Source organism: Tupaia chinensis, unplaced genomic scaffold (genome assembly GCF_000334495.1).
Source record: "Tupaia chinensis unplaced genomic scaffold, TupChi_1.0 Scaffold000710_1, whole genome shotgun sequence".
Lineage (NCBI taxonomy): Eukaryota > Metazoa > Chordata > Mammalia > Scandentia > Tupaiidae > Tupaia > Tupaia belangeri.
In genome coordinates, this window is record NW_006160234.1 from 2,136,988 (window position 1) to 2,153,157 (window position 16,170).

The window sequence follows — 16,170 nt, forward strand, 5'->3', positions numbered from 1 at the left end:
GGTTCAAAAGGTTTCCAACACCAATATATTATGGGAATTTTTCCCTAAAATCTGTCCATTGAAAATTACCTATGCTGTTATTAATATTACCCCAGTGACCCTAGAAAGAGACCAGAAAAGAACGTGAGAAATATATTGACCCATTTGTGTGTGTGTGTGTGGATGGAATAGTGTAGAAAGAAGTGGACTGCTGAGAATGAAGTTGCTGGGAAAAGAGGTCAGGTCTCCTGAAACATGGCCTGGTGCACCTCCTCTTTGTGGCCACCATTGATTGCTGAATTGAGTCCCAAGGTTCAGTAGGGGAGAAAGAAGAGCAGTGTCAATAACTTTGATTTCTTGACAAGGCCTTTGCCTCAGTAGGCTTTCCTTCAAAGAAATCCTTTGTAAGAAAAACGTACCAGATTACCCCACCAATTTAAAAATTGCCACATGTAAGAGATACGCTAAGGCAAAGATGAAACCAGGAGAAATAATGAGCATACTACAGTAACAACCTAAGGATTTTTTCTTTCATTAGCCAAAAATGTCGATACAGTAACGATTGGCCTCATTCATAGCTCTACGTGATTATTCCCATGACAACAAAGAATTGTTAGTCTTATATAATGTTTTAATATCTCTAAAATAGGAGATTTATGATGGCTTCTGCATAGTCTCTAAATTCAGAGGATAGAATAGATTCATTTATTCAGCTAACACGTATTGAACATCTACAAATAAACACAGAAGTAAATACATTGAAAGAGACAGGATAGGAAAAAGTTGTAATTTTTTTGAACTAGCATGTCTGAGAATGGACACAGAAACAAAAAGTGACATCAAGATCATCAATGGAAGGAGTAAAGTACTACAAAGTAAGCTAAGTTAATATGAAAGGATGAGATAATTAAAAAGGCCTAAGTCAATCCATTCATTTTATAATTCTTTCCTAAGCACCTACAACATTCCTAAAGCTGCAAAGCATATGTCAAAGGCAATACTAAAGGTCTGAAAACTTATCAGAGAAGATAGAAAACTCTATTAAAGCTAAATAAAAATAAGTTCAGTATAAAATTATCTGATGATTGAGTGGTAAAGCAGCATGTGTGATTTTCAAGAATTTGGGGGGTGAGGAAGGAGTCATTTTGGATGGGTGAATTAGAGAAAGCTCCATGGAGGAGGAAGGAATTAACTTGTTACTGGATGAATCATAAAATTTAAACATATGAAGAGGAAAACATTTCAAACCATGAAAACAATGCGAGTTCAAATAGATGAGAAAGTATATGACGTGTAGTAGCAATCATTGACATCACAGCGAAAAAAATGCCAGAATTTCAGTGGTTAAACACAATTAAAGTTAATTCCTTGTTCCTATAGCACCCAGTAGATACGTTCCCAGTTCCCAGTTGAATGAGTCATATTCTGCCCAGTTAGTTAAGGATCTAACTCTTTTGTCTTGTGGCTCTGTTCTCCTCTGGGTCTTTGGAATCTTCTGTCTTTAGTTGGTGGTTGAGAAAGAGAAAGATTAAAGACTTAACTGCACATAGAAGACTATCACGGGCTAGGCCTAGAAGTGATTGACCTCACTTTTCCCCATATTCCTTGGCTAGAACTCAGTCCCAACACCATGCCCTACTGCAAAAGAGGGCTTACTGTGTGTCTAGGAAGACAAGGAAGTAGGTTATGGTGAACACATAGCAGTTTTTGTCACACCACACTTGGGGCAAGGAAAGTAAACCTATTTGTTTGGAGCACAGGGCTAGAGAAATAATAGGTAAAATAAAAGATGGAGAAGTATAAGACATAAGACTGCTCCTAGAGAGCAGTCTTATGTCTTGAACCATGTGGTTCAAGTCTGGGACCTGGGACCTTAAAAATCACATCAGGCATGCATGCATGCATGGCCAAAATCCCAAGAGGAGATGAAAGGAGGACTGTGGTGTGGCCATCCCCCAAAAGGTGATTTCTCACTCCTCCCCCTTTTGTGATCACACAAGCCCTATAGCATAAACAAACAAACAAAAAGTTTAAAAAAAAATGTGATTAACTTTCCTAAGAGAGATTCTTAAAATAGAGAAGGAAGTTCATGGCACTGGAGGATTACTCAGGGTAGCATGGTTGGGAAAGGCTCCACAGAAGGTGTGGGAATAAAGTTGAACATCTAAGGATGGGTACAGATAGGTAAACAGTGTGTGTGTGTGGATATCTCCAGTGGGATAGGTATAGATAAACGTGTAAAGAAGAGAGTATAAACTAGTACAAGTAAGGACTGAGGACAGAGAATGTGAGCAAAGCAGAGAATTACTATAACTAATAGAGCAAGAGCGTAGTCAAACACATAATATTTATCACTAAGTGTCTTTTGGCATCAGGAGCGGAGGAAACACTCATCTTTTATGTATTCTATAATACATTGTAAGAGGTTTAGCATGCCTAAACCCCACCCATCAAATGATGGGGCTGTCCCCAAAGAATAGTGCCTATGAGAATTTCCCCCACACTTCCAACTGCACTTTGTAAAGAGAAACAGTAATGTATTTATTAAGGAGACTTTCCAGAACATAAAGAAAGATGAGGTCAGGAAATCTTTGGGCAAGGATCCTAAATGTGAGCCTAAGAAGGTAAGAGAGAAAACAGAGGAAACTGAAAGCTACTCTAGGTCTGACTGCTAGAGCTAAAAAGGGAGATAGGTTGCAACACTAAAATTGTTTGGAATCTCAACACCCCATTATCTCCTTTAGACAAATCTAGGCAAAAAAATAAGCAGAGAGATACAGGACCTAAATGATACTGTAAATCAAATGGGTTTGACAGACGTCTATAGAACTTTCCACCCTAAAACGACGAAATACATATTTTTCTCACCACCGCATGGAACGTTTTTAAATATTGACCATATGACAGGACAAAAATCAAGCCTTTACAGATTCAAAGGCATAGAAACTATATCCAGCATCTTCTCTGATCATGATGAAATTAAACTTGATGTTAATTTTAGAAAAAATCCTCGAAAATACACGAACATAGGGAAACTAAGCAACCTACTTCTGAATGTCTTCTTAACTACCGAAGAAATTAAGTCTGGAATCAAAAATTCTATGGAAACAAATGATAATGAGTACATGAGTTTCCATAACCTATGGGACACCACAAAAGCAGTCTTAAGAGGGAAATCCATAGCAATTATGATGTGCATAAGAAAAAGATGGAAAGGTGGCAAATAGACAACCTGACATTACGCCTCGGGGAATTGGATAAATGACAACGACAACAACAAAAAAACTCCAAAAAATGAGGTGAAAAGAAATCATAAAAATTCAAGCAGAATTGGGACCAGCAGTTAGCGTAATGGTTATGTGGCTGGACTCCCATGAAGTCAACCATGGTTCGAGTCCCGGACCTGGTGACTTAAATTCACTCTGGGTGCATGTGTATTTGTGTCCAAGAACTCGAGAGGAGAATGGAGGGGAAGGGATTGCGGCGTGGCCATCACATCTGGGGGGTGATTTCTCACTTTCTGTCTCTCTGTCACTCTCTGTCTTTCTGGTGCGCGCACACGCCCTATAGCAAAAAACCTCTCAAAAAAAAAAAAAATGATTGAAGCAGAAATAAACAAAATAGAAAATAAATGAACTACACAATGAACTTAAATGAAAGTAAAAGCTGGTTCTTTGAAAAGATTAACAAAATCAACACACTATTAGCTGACTGATAAAGACAACAAAAGAAAGAAACCTGATAAATCGAATACTTAAGAAGGCGCCCAGGCAGTGCGTGATCAACCGACCAGGTGAGTTCTGCCTTCCGGCTGTGCCAACAAGCTGCTGGCAGAACCCCTTCCCCTCCCAGGGCAGGTAAGAAGTGGGGGGAGGGGGGTGACGAGGGGTGGCTGCAAGACCCACCTGGGGGCCACAGGCAGACTGCCCTGGCCTGTCCTTGAGTGACTCAGGTGGCACCAGTCTAGGCACAAAGACAGATAATGGGTAGGGGCTGGGGATGAAGTAGGGTACTGCAGGACAGCGGCCTTGGTCTTCACCCTCCCTTTCAACTCAGTTCCAGGGCCCAGCCTGGCCTCTGTCCCAGGGAACTTTCCTCACTCCCCATCTGAAAATTTCCTAGTTCCTCTGTGCCTGCAAGATGCTTTATAGCGGCTCTTTGAAGTGTCCTGTGCCCCTATTCCTTGCACTTTCATTTTTAATGCATCTGTCCAGGCTCCACTGCCAGACTGGAAGATGCATGAGGGCCAAAACTGGGGATGACTTGTCACAGACTCACGCTGCTCACTAACTGAGTGAATGAGTTCTGGTGAAGCGACAGTTGAGTAGTCAACAAGTATTTGTGAAGTAGCGCTCAGTGGATGAGCGCTACAAATGGGTACTCATGAAGTGGAGGCAGTAGAGACAATAGGCTTACAACTCCTATGTTCTGCTAGTTTTCCAAAATGTAGCATAAGTGTTATACTTTGCAAATTCTGATTCTGAATAGATCAAAGGAATTCTATCATGTTGTTAAAGAAGACAATGATCAAAAACAGCCCCTGGCATATCCATGTTAGGTGGATTTGGATATAAAAGGGGACTTCAAAAAGTTTGTGGAAAAATGGAATTAAAGTATGAGTCTATTTTGACCCCCTCCCCCAAAAAAGCTAACTAAACAGGCGACAATACAACAGACACAATAGAAATACAAAAATGAATTAGCGCTACTCTATGAGCTACTCTATGCCAACAAAGAAGAGAAAATGGAGAAGATGGACTAATTCCTGGGTGCATATAATCTCCCAAAACTGAATCAGGAGGACATAGAAAACATGAATAGACCCGTAACAAGCCATGAGATTGAATCAGTAATAAATAACCTCCCAACAAAGAAAATCCCAAGTCCTGATGCTTTCACTTCTGAATTCTACAAAACTTAACTCTATTCTATTCAAATTATTTCTAAAGATCCAAAAGGAAGGAAACCTTCCAAATTCATTTTATGAAGCCTCCATCATCCTCTTTCCCAAAACAGATAAAGACATGACAAAAAAGGAAAACTACAGATGAATATCTCTGATAAATATAGATGCAAAAATTCTCAACAAGATACTTGCATATTGTATCCAACAACATTTAAAAAAGATTATTCATCACGACTAGGTAGGCCTTATTCCAGGGATGCAAGGGTGGTTCAACAAACACAAGACCATAAATATAATATACCATATTAACATAAAGAAAGATAAAAACCATATGATCATTTAAATCGATACAGAGAAGGCATTTGATAAAATACATCATCTCTTCATGATTAAGACTTTCAGCAAGATTGATATAGAAGGGTCATTTCTCAACACAATAAGAGCCATATATGAAAAACCTATAGCTAACATTATACTGAATGTGGAAAAGCTTTTCCAATAAAAACTGATACTAGATGAGGTTGCCCACTTTCTCCACTGCTTTTCAACATAGTGCTGGAAGTCTTAGCCAATGTAATAAGAAAAGAAAAATAATATAAAAGGCATTCAAATAGGCAAAGAAGAGTTGAAAATGTATTTATTTACAGATAACATGATGGTATACTTAGAAGACCCAAAGGTTTCTGTGAGAAAACTCCTCAAAGAAATAAATGAATACAGTAAAATGTCAAGATACAAAATAAACATCCAAGGGACCAGAAGTTAGCATAATGGCTATGTAGCTGGACCTCCATGTAATCAAGTCCTGGACCTGGTGGCTTAAACTCATGCCCAAGATCCTGAGAGGAGAAGAGGAGAAGGAATTGTGGCGTGACCAGCCCCCCAGGAAGTGATTTCTCGCTTTCTGTCTCTCTGTCTCTCTCTGTCTTTCTGGTGAGCACACATGCCCTATAGCAAAAACTTTTCAAAAAAAATAAACAAACATCCAAAAATCTATAGCATGTCTATATATAAACAAGTTGAATGAGGTAGATCTGAAGAAAGGAATTCCTTTTACTATAGCCACAAAAATGTTAAGATGCCTTTATAAAAGTCAAAGACCTTTACAAAGAAAACTATGAAAATCTTAAAAAAAGATATTGAAAATGACAAAATAAGTGGAAGGACATCCCATGTTACTGAATAGGAAGAATTAATATCAAGATGGCAATTCTACCCATATAAATCTACATATTTAATGCAATTCCAACCAAAATACCACAGACATTCTTCATGAATCCAGAAAAGACAAACAGATTTTGTTTCGAATCACAAAAGACCTCGTATTGCCAAAGTAATCCTGTGCAAGAAGATCAGAGTGTGCAGCATCTCACTCTCTTACCCCAAAATATACATAAAGTTGTGATAATCAAAACAGCATGGTATTGGCAAAAACAAAAACAAAACAAGTCAACCAATGGAATAATTCCCAAGACTTACAGTCAACTATTTTTTTAACAGTGATAAAATATACTTTTATTTACTTTGTTGAGTCAGGGGGTTGTAAAAAAAAATTATTGCTAAAGTAGATAACAGGCAAACAGAAAGGTGCTTTAGAAGTCCAGTTACCTTGGAGTTTATTTAAACTAAGAAAAAGGTCATGCTTTCATGCAATACATACTTGGTTCTTTAAATAACAATTATGACAAACAGCAGAAAGAATTAAGGAATGCTGTACTTGTGATCCATACAAAACACCAGCATTTTGAGTCATACATAATTAAAGAAATTATCTCAAATACCTTTTGAAATACTGTAGTAGCCAATACATAGAGGCATGCCTTTGATGGGCATAGGAATGCAGTTTAGAAAAGAAAAAGAAAACTACACCATAGCTACTCAATTTCTTTAAAATCACAGAGCAAGAGAAGCATCATTGAACTTCCATACTGATTTTACACGACTTCTACACAGTACCTTGACTTAAATCCAAGAGCAAAAGGTGAAATTCTCCCCTATTTTAGGTAAACAACTGCATGGCAAACTTACATGACTTCCCCTGGATTTTACCTGGAAGTGGCCTTTTTCATTTTTTTATTTAAAACAGGGCAGGTTTGGCACTTTTATACTGATGTCACCAATGTTAATATTTCTTGGGATCTCAGGAAGTTTCATGTTCTTTACAGCTGATACAGCACCGGCTTGAGCACCTGCTAAGCCAACCTCAGATTTCTCCAGTTTATTTTGTGCATCAATTTTCATAACAATCTCATTCATGTTGGTCTCTAGTACCATTCCCCCCATCACCATTTCTGCAAGAAAATTGTGAACCTTGTCTACATAGAAAATTAAACCCAGTTCACAGACATTTTCAAAACATTTGGCTAATGTTTCCACGAATACTTGAATGAGATCTAAAATGCCAAGTTCACTTTCTGAAGAATTCACACAGAAGACAAAATATAGCGTTGAGTAATGTCTATAAATTAGTTTGTTGTCAGATCCTCCAATTAATAACCCTCCTTCTAGGAAATTACAAACATTTTCATATCTCTTAGATATCAATGGAAAGTCTCCCTGATGATTCGCTGTTGTGTATCTTCACTGTAGGGCTGGTAAAACTTGGAGAGCAGCAGCTTGCTGTGGTTGTTGAAGATGAGGATAGCCTTGATCATGGCTGGGCTGGGTCCAGGAGTGGGCCACATGGGCCGGGGTGGGGGCATAGAGTCTCGCCACTGGATCTGCATCCTCCAGGGGGGATGGCCATGCGGCAATCCCTTCTCTTCCATTCTCCTCTCGGGATCTTGGGTACGCACACACGTGCCCCAGTGTGATTATTAAGCCACCAGTCCGGGAAAAGAACCGCCATTACGCTAACTGCTGGTCCTAACCCAGCCAAGTCTCTCGGGATCTTGGGTACGCACACACGTGCCCCAGTGTGATTATTAAGCCACCAGTCCGGGAAAAGAACCGCCATTACGCTAACTGCTGGTCCTAACCCAGCCAAGTATTTTTGACAAAGGATACCAATCAATCCAGTGGAAAAAGAAAAACCTCTTTAGCAGATGGTGCTGGAAAAATGGGGTATCCATAGGCAGAAAGATGAAACTGAATCCCCATCTTTCACCATTAAGAAAAATCAGTTCAAAGTAGATCAAAGATCTGAACCTAAGACCTCAAACTATAAAACTACTGGTGGGAAACACTGGGAAAACTCTGGGAGACACTGGGGTAGGCTAAGACTTCTTAAATAAGACTCCTAAAGCATGGGCAATAATCCCTAAAACAGACAATTGGGATTTAATCAGATTAAGACTTTCTGTTCTACACAGCAAAGAACACAGTAATTAGTGTGAACAGACAATCCTCAGAATGGGAGACTAAACTATGCTTCAGATAAGGGACTGATAACCACAATACACAGGGAACTCAAGCTGCTTAACCGAAGGGGGGGAAAAAGAAAGATTAACCCAATTAAAAGATGGGAACATGAGCTGAACAAAAATCTCTCTAAGGAAGACACATGAACAGCCAAAAAGCATATGAAAAAATGCTCAACATCCCTCATCATAAGGGAGATGTAGAATGAAACAACAATAAGATATCACCTAACCTCTGTCAGAATGACAAAGATTAAAAATACAAAAAGTGGTAATTATTGGTGGGTTGTGGTGAAGGGGGAACTCTCCTACACTGCTGGTGGGAATGTAAATTGCTCCAGCCACTGTAGAAAACAATATGGAAGTTTCTCAAAGATCTACAAATAGAGCTACCACATGATCCAGCAATCCCACTCCTTGGTATCTACCCAAAGGTCAGAAGAATTCTTAATTGTAAAAGTGCTTGCACATAGATGTTTATTGTGGCACTATTCACAATTGCTAAGACATGGAACCAACTCAAATGTCCACACACAGATGAATGAATTGAAAAAATGTGGCACATATACTCTATGGAATACTATTCATCCTTAAAAAACGAGACCCTGTCATTTGATAGAGGTGGCTGAATATGGAAGATCTGTTGCTGAGTGAAGCAAGGCAGACTATGAAAGAAAGATATTGTATGTATCCACTTAATATATACCAACTACTGCACTCTATGGTAAATATTGAAATATTGGAGGGCATAAAAGCAGTGAAAATAGTTATGGGCACTGAAGACAGTGTGCAATGGGGGGATATAGAGAAGGAAAGCAAGAGAAAAAAATAGAGACATTTGTGGGACACAGAAATGGTTTATTACCTGTTGATGATAACATGTATACTATTCTCATCTAGACTGGTTTGAGAAGTATTTCGTGTTAGGTAAATTCTCTATACAAACCAAATGATGTATAACAATTGAATGTTTAAAAAATAATAATAATAATCTGAAAAAAAAAGAAAAGCTATTTGCTGCTGCTACTGATGATGATGCAAAAAAAATGAAGCAGCAACAGCTACTCTAGGTCTGAAACTAGATACTATGCCAAAAATAGTTCTCAAATCTGTTACTTCTAAGCTTGATGTCCAAGATGGTTTCACCACTAATTTGAAACTCTGTTACATACCCACTTGACACATAACTCATAAAAGACTTATACCCAAATCAAGTCGATTAATCCAAATGTCACATATGGGCATTCAAATATTAAACAATAAATTCCTGAAAATTCAGGACATTCCTAAATTAAGGCCACTAAATCAGTCTCTTACCTCCTGAGGCTAAAATACTATGTAGATAGAAGTAACTTCTTGTAATGAAAGAAATCAATCTGGCAAGAAATCAGAGAAGTGGAAGTAATTTGAAAGTGTCTCTATTTTCTGTCCACTCAGCCTTATTTTCTGGGTGAGTTTAGTATTTTAGAGAGCCACTACAGTTCCTAAAGGCATGCTAAGCCCTTCTGGACAGGTATGTCCTGCCTTGATTCTAAAACCATTAGAAACAGTTCTCTATGAAATGATAGGATTTCTGATTTGCCAAGCTACACTTTTGTCTCCATATTCTTTGCCCCTTGAACAGCCCTTGAGAGTAAGAGATTTTAGCTGAAGAATCTGATGAATAAAATGGAGCTAACCCATTGGCTGAATCACCTGCTACCCCACAATCATGGAACCAAGTGGGACAATCAGGGAGGTAAGTCAGATACACCTGCAGACCTGATGGGAAAGGAAATTCAGAAATGACTCAGCTGCAAGAATATCTCAAAATGGATGTTTGAAAATAACTATAATGAGACTCAGATACAGAGCACTTAAAAGGTTTTTAAGGTACAGGCTCACACACACACACACACACACACACACACACAAATATATATAGGGGATTGTTTCTCATAAAGGGAAGCAGGCAATAATTTTCTCAAACTGCCTGCCTTATTTCAAAATGCACTGGTAGTTTTTCATGAAATTCTCAAGATTAAAATGTTATGTAGATGATCAAGATTCTTTCCTCTTTTGAAAATGTAGACACTGCCAAGAGGGCTCTAATACAATTATTGGGACAACAAAGTCAATTACCTCAATCAGATTATTTTCTTCCTTCTTAGGGATATACCCTTCACTGATGGAATGGGGTTATTGATTAAGAGAAGAGAAGAGATGGGTAACTTTGACACATGTGAAATTTGGAAGTACAGGGCAGGGATCCCTGACTCCCAGGCCACAGACTGATACTGGTCTGTTAGGACTGGGTCGTGTAGCAGGAGGTAAGCAGCAGGTGAGTGAGCCAAGTTTCATCTGTATTTACAGTCACTCCCCATAACTTACATTACCACCTGAGCCCTGCTTCCTACCAGATCAGTGGTGGCATTAGATTCTCATAGGAGTGTGAACCCTATTGGGAACCGAGCAAGTGAGGGATCTAGGTTGTGTGCTATTTATGAGAGTCTACTGCCTGATGATCTAAGGTGGAGCTGAGGTGGTGGTGATAGCACTGGGGAGCAGCTGAAAGAATTGCATGATGATGAGTTGTGTAATTATTTCATTATATATTACAATGTAATAGAAATAAAGGACACAATAAATGTGATGTGCTTGAATCACCCCAAAACCATTCCCCTAACCCCAGTCCATGGAAAAATTGTCTTTCATGAACCTAGTCCTAGTTGCCAAAAAGGTTGGGGAGCAGAAGCAGTTTGATCCTTAGGACACATGAAGAGTAGAAGTTAGCAGAGATATGGCACTAGGAAGGAGTTTCAAAAGAAAGAGAGCAAAGAAGTCTTTAAATATAGAAAGATTTTGTTCCCATGTCTAGCAGTTTACCGGTTTTTACTCACTAGAAGTAAATGTTATTATATGAAGCCTTTTGAATGAGTTAGTATGGAAACATTTGATAAACTTCTAGTGGTTGACTTGACAGTTCCACCTGCATGAACCTTCTATGATATTTCAACAACCTGCTAAGTGCTTATTTTGGGTCTAATAACCTGTGTAATTTCTGGTCTTGTAAGAAGAGTTCCTTTATAGATTCCTTTGGAATCGATCAGTTTTTAGTATCAGCAAGTAGTTATTAAATAGTTAGAAACTGAGGGCCAACAGGTGGCATGGAGTTAAGTGTTGGATTCCCACATGGCCCACCACAGTTCAAGTCCTAGACCCAGTAGCTTGAAAATCATGCCAGGCATGTGTATATGTGTGCCCAAAATCCTAAGAGGAGAAGGAATTGCACTGTGGCCATCCTCCCTGAGGGATGCGTTCTCACTTTCACTCTCTGTCTCTTTCTCCAGTGAGCACATGCCCCCTATGGCAGAAACCTGAAGAAAAAAAAAAATTAGAAAGTACACACGAACATTCAATAGCAGCCTTACTGGAATATTCAGACATGCTTATTCCACTTCTTGCATTTCATCTAATACTCCAAAGATATTTTCATCTTGGGGCCTTTACTATTTACCTTGCAAATCTTTCCAGAGAGAAACACAACTTACTCCTTCATTTCCTCTTCCATCAAGTTTTGCTTGAATATTACCATTTCAGCGAGGCCAACCCTGAAATCCCTTTTTCAAATTGCAATCTAACAGTATTCTCATCCTCCTAGCCCTCCTCTATTTTTTCACTGCACTTACTACCTGCAACATACTATATAATTTACTTTTAAAATTACATATGTCTTTTCTTCCCCTGCCAAGAATGGAAGCTCTGTGAGCATGTGTTTTTATTTCCATCTTACTGCCATATTCTATAACCTAGAACAGTACCTGATACTAAGCAAATTCGAACAAATGAATGAATTACAGTTATTTTTCTTTCTACCTCTGAAAAAGAGTCTAAAAATCACCTTCTTGTAGTGTTCCCTGTGTCTGAGATCTTTGGTAATAGATTCTAGAGTAAGATTATAACCAACGTAGGCAATAAATAGCTAATTCATTGATTGAGAACTCTTTCAAAACAATCAAAGATAGCATATTAAGGAAAGGCAGTGACTGAGGTGAGGAAGGGTGAAAGAAATGAAGAGACAGAACCATTAAGGAGTACATAGTATGCAATGAAAACAACATGTGATTAGCATTCCAAGAAGTCACAAATGAGCTTTCCTCTGCCATTTTCCTGCCCTTCATGCCACTAGGGGAAGCACAGTAAGAGAGGAAGCCCCAGCTGGGCTGAGAGCCCTTACTGGCTAGCCCCCTTTGCCACCTCCACTGTGGGAGGCAGTGTCTATGCTCTTGCAGCTATGCTTTAATTGAACTGGGCAAGATCAGGGGAATTGATTGCCCATTTAGCAAAATGCCCGCAAGGATTTCCTGGGAGAAATAAATGCACTGTAGACTGCATATTGACAGAGATAAAACATTTCTATGAAGTGAATGCTAAGATGCTTAGAAGTTATTTTTATGAGGTCTTGTATTCAAGACCTTGAGTTTCCATGTATACGTTTTCTAATGGAAACAAAACTTCACAATAAGGGAGTGTTATGTCAGTAAAATTAAATGCAGACACACAGAAATAAGAGTTCAGAAACTAAGAAAATGGGCAACTTAATTGTAGGGCCAAAAGCTGGAGTTGAGTATTATATCCCAGATTTCAATCTGGAACATCAAACCTCAACAGATACAGAAGAAAGATTAAGTACATGAGACTGAACTGATGAAACAGTATTCTATGACTTGACTAAAATATTGCTGCTTTTCTTCTAAGCTTTGTTGTCCGGTTTTAAGGATTTTTGTCCTGTCTTCAGCTATCAATAGATTCATGTTCCTACTATTTGAACAGAATACTAACCTGTTTCTAGGCTTTAAGTTTCAAAGAAATATCCTTACCAGTTCAAAACTGCTTTTCTTGAAACCATCGGCTGATCTTGCTATTGAAAGTAGTTAGATTACTTATGATATTGTGTGATCAACGAAATGTTGGGGGAAAAGGAATTGAAGACAACTGTAGACAGCAGAGATAGTGTAATAAGAGAGTGGAATAGGGCAGAGGGCTAGACATGGGGTAAAAAACATATATTTGAAAGTAGAAATGGAATATTATGGATGATAACATGCATTATTAAGCCACTATGCAGTATATTCTAGATGGGAAACCACATTTTGAATGTTGTGATGATGCTCAGGGAATGAATGTAAATTATTAATAAAAAAAATTTTCAGAAGAAAAAAAATAGGCATTAGAAATACCTATTTGATGACTGCAGTTAAGCTATATGGCCCTAGTTAGGTGCTACTTTATAGTATGTTCATTCTATTCACTGAGGTTTATGCCTAAAGTGAGACTTGTGTTCATGGATATGTACATATCAGCTGTGCTTGCTATTGAAAATATTTAGATTTATTAAGATATTTAGTGAAACAATAAAATGGGGGAGGCATAGAAAGCAACAATAGATACCAGACACAGTGTGAGAGGAGGGTGGGAGATGGCAGAGGGTGAGATAGGGAATCAAGGATGGGAAAAAAGGCAAAATATACAGAAAACAAGAAATGGACAATGATTTGTTGACAATAACACATATGTTGATGTGCTTGATTGAGCCAATATACAGTGTATTCTCAATGGAAAAATCTCATTTTGTATGCTATAATGATGTACAGTGAATGAATGTAAATAAAGAAAGAAAAAAATGTAATATAAAAAAAAGAGACTGGATATACAAATATTAGTTTTATATTCAATTTAATACAACCAGTGTATAAAGCAAGGTCAACCTTTATTTTCCTGGGTATTTTTTAAACTCCCTGAGCTCTCATTAACATCCAACAAAACATAAATTGAGAAATCTACAATTATTTTACTTCTATGATCTTCTGGCAACCCTCTTCTCTCAAATTTTATTTGAGGTTCTATAGAGCTTTGTTTTCACTTTGCATCATAGAAAATTCTAAAGCCTCAGGCTACAGATGAGCATTAACAAGTGTGCATAATCTGTAGGCCACCTGTAACACCATTTGATGCCATAATAATGCTCAAAGTATATAGTTCCTCACTTTACTCTGGAAGCTCTGTATATGCCAAGAAATGAACTTTGAGGACTCATATCCTAAACTAGTCATCATACAAGTGACTTTAATTTGGGGATGGTCTCATGTCTCATTAGATCTATTAATCTATGTCATAAAATATTAAGAGCATCAGAGATAAAGCATATGAAGTACCTAACATGGTTTTGATACATATTCAAGAGTTAGGTTTCAATAAGAAGTGATTCTATTCCACCTGTCCCTATTTTCCCTTCCAATCTTCTATGAATTTTTCTCCCTTATTCAAGGTTGCCAATGCCTACCTCTTTTCAATCCCAGGTTGATCTCACTCAAAAAATGCTGAGTCTAGAACAGTTCTATAAAAAATGTTCTCATCAGACAAGGAATTGAAGCCACAAGTTAAAAGATGGTCTCATCCAGATAGAAAAAATCTGTTTTGTTTCCACTTTGAGAGGAATAATGCTTTATTAATGCTTGTGACTTTATCAATAAAGACCTTAATATAGGGCCAGCCCATAAAATAGGGGTTACAGCAGCTACTGTAACCATGGCACAGTTCAAGATCCAGACCAACAGACTGAAAACACACCGGGTCTGTGTGAGTGCATGGACAAAATTCTGAGAGGAAAGTTAAGAGAGAGAATTCCAGCAGGGCCATCCCCTCTGAGGAATGCTTTCTCACTTTCTGTCTTTCTCTGGAGAACATGTGTGCCTTCTGGCAAAAAATTAAAAAGGAAAAAAAAAAACAAAAAAAAAAAACCAGACCTCAAAATATCAAGCTGTGGATCTGCACTTGGCTAAAATTTCTCCCTTATAAACACGGAAATAAAATGCCTAACATCAGTTTTTAACTAGAAATATTGAAGAAACCCTCAGAGACATCAAAAAAGCAGGAAGTCTTCATAATAATTAGAGTGAATACCATTTGTTTAGTACCATACACCAGAAAACATTGTGCCATGCAATTCTTAGGTTTTAAAAATTGAGGTACACGGTAAAGTCAAGGAGAGGAGACTTTGTAGTAAGATTATAATAGAAGGAAATAATAAAAATGAGAATAAAAAATTTAAAAATAGGGGGCAAAAAACAAACAAACAAACCAGAGTTAGAGTTATAAAGGACTAGCAAAACTCTAGGTATAGTCATCAAGTAAACAAGGAAAGATACCACGAACTGCCAGAATCAAGGATGACAAGGGCATTCTCACTGAAGAGTGCATACACATTTAAAAGGATAATAGGGTGATATTATAAGCAACATTTTGCTAACAAATCTTTTCAAAAAATACGTTTTACTAAATAATACAAAATAAAACAGAAAATTGAAAGACTAATACATTTCCTGCTAAAGAAGTTGAATTGATTATCAAAAATGTTTTCATACAGAAAACTCCAGGCTAGGTGATATTATTGGTCCATTCTAAATATACAAGAAGGAAATAAAACCAAATGTAGGCAACCTCTTTGAGAAAAAAAGAGACCATTTTCCTTTTCTGGCCTCAGAAAATGGATTCCTTTTTTTCTCTAAAAATACTACAGAGAGAAACCTGAAAAAGACATTACAGAGAAAGAAGAAGAAAGTGACTAACCAATATCTCTCATAAACAAAATGTACTAATAGATACACTTAACAAAAAATGTAAATTAAGGGAACCAGCAGTTAGCGAAATAGCTATGTCGCTGGACTCCCACGTAGTCGACTGCGGTTCGTGTCCCAGACCCGGCTTAAAACTCATGCCGGGTGCATTTGCATGCGTGCTCAAGATCCTGAGAGGAGAATGGAGGAGAAGGGATTGCGGCGTGGCCATCCCACCTGGGGGGTGATTTCTCGCTTTCTGTCTCTATGTCTGTCTGTCTGTCTGGCGAGCGCACGCGCCCTATAGTGAAAACCTCTCCAAAAAAAAAAA

The 16,170-nt window shown here is 38.0% G+C and overlaps 1 pseudogene; it reads right to left on the reverse strand.

The window, feature by feature from the left end:
* Window positions 1-6,958: 6,958 nt before the first annotated feature.
* On the reverse strand, window positions 6,959-7,545 carry LOC102490831 (AP-3 complex subunit sigma-1 pseudogene; annotated as a pseudogene).
* Window positions 7,546-16,170: the final 8,625 nt, after the last annotated feature.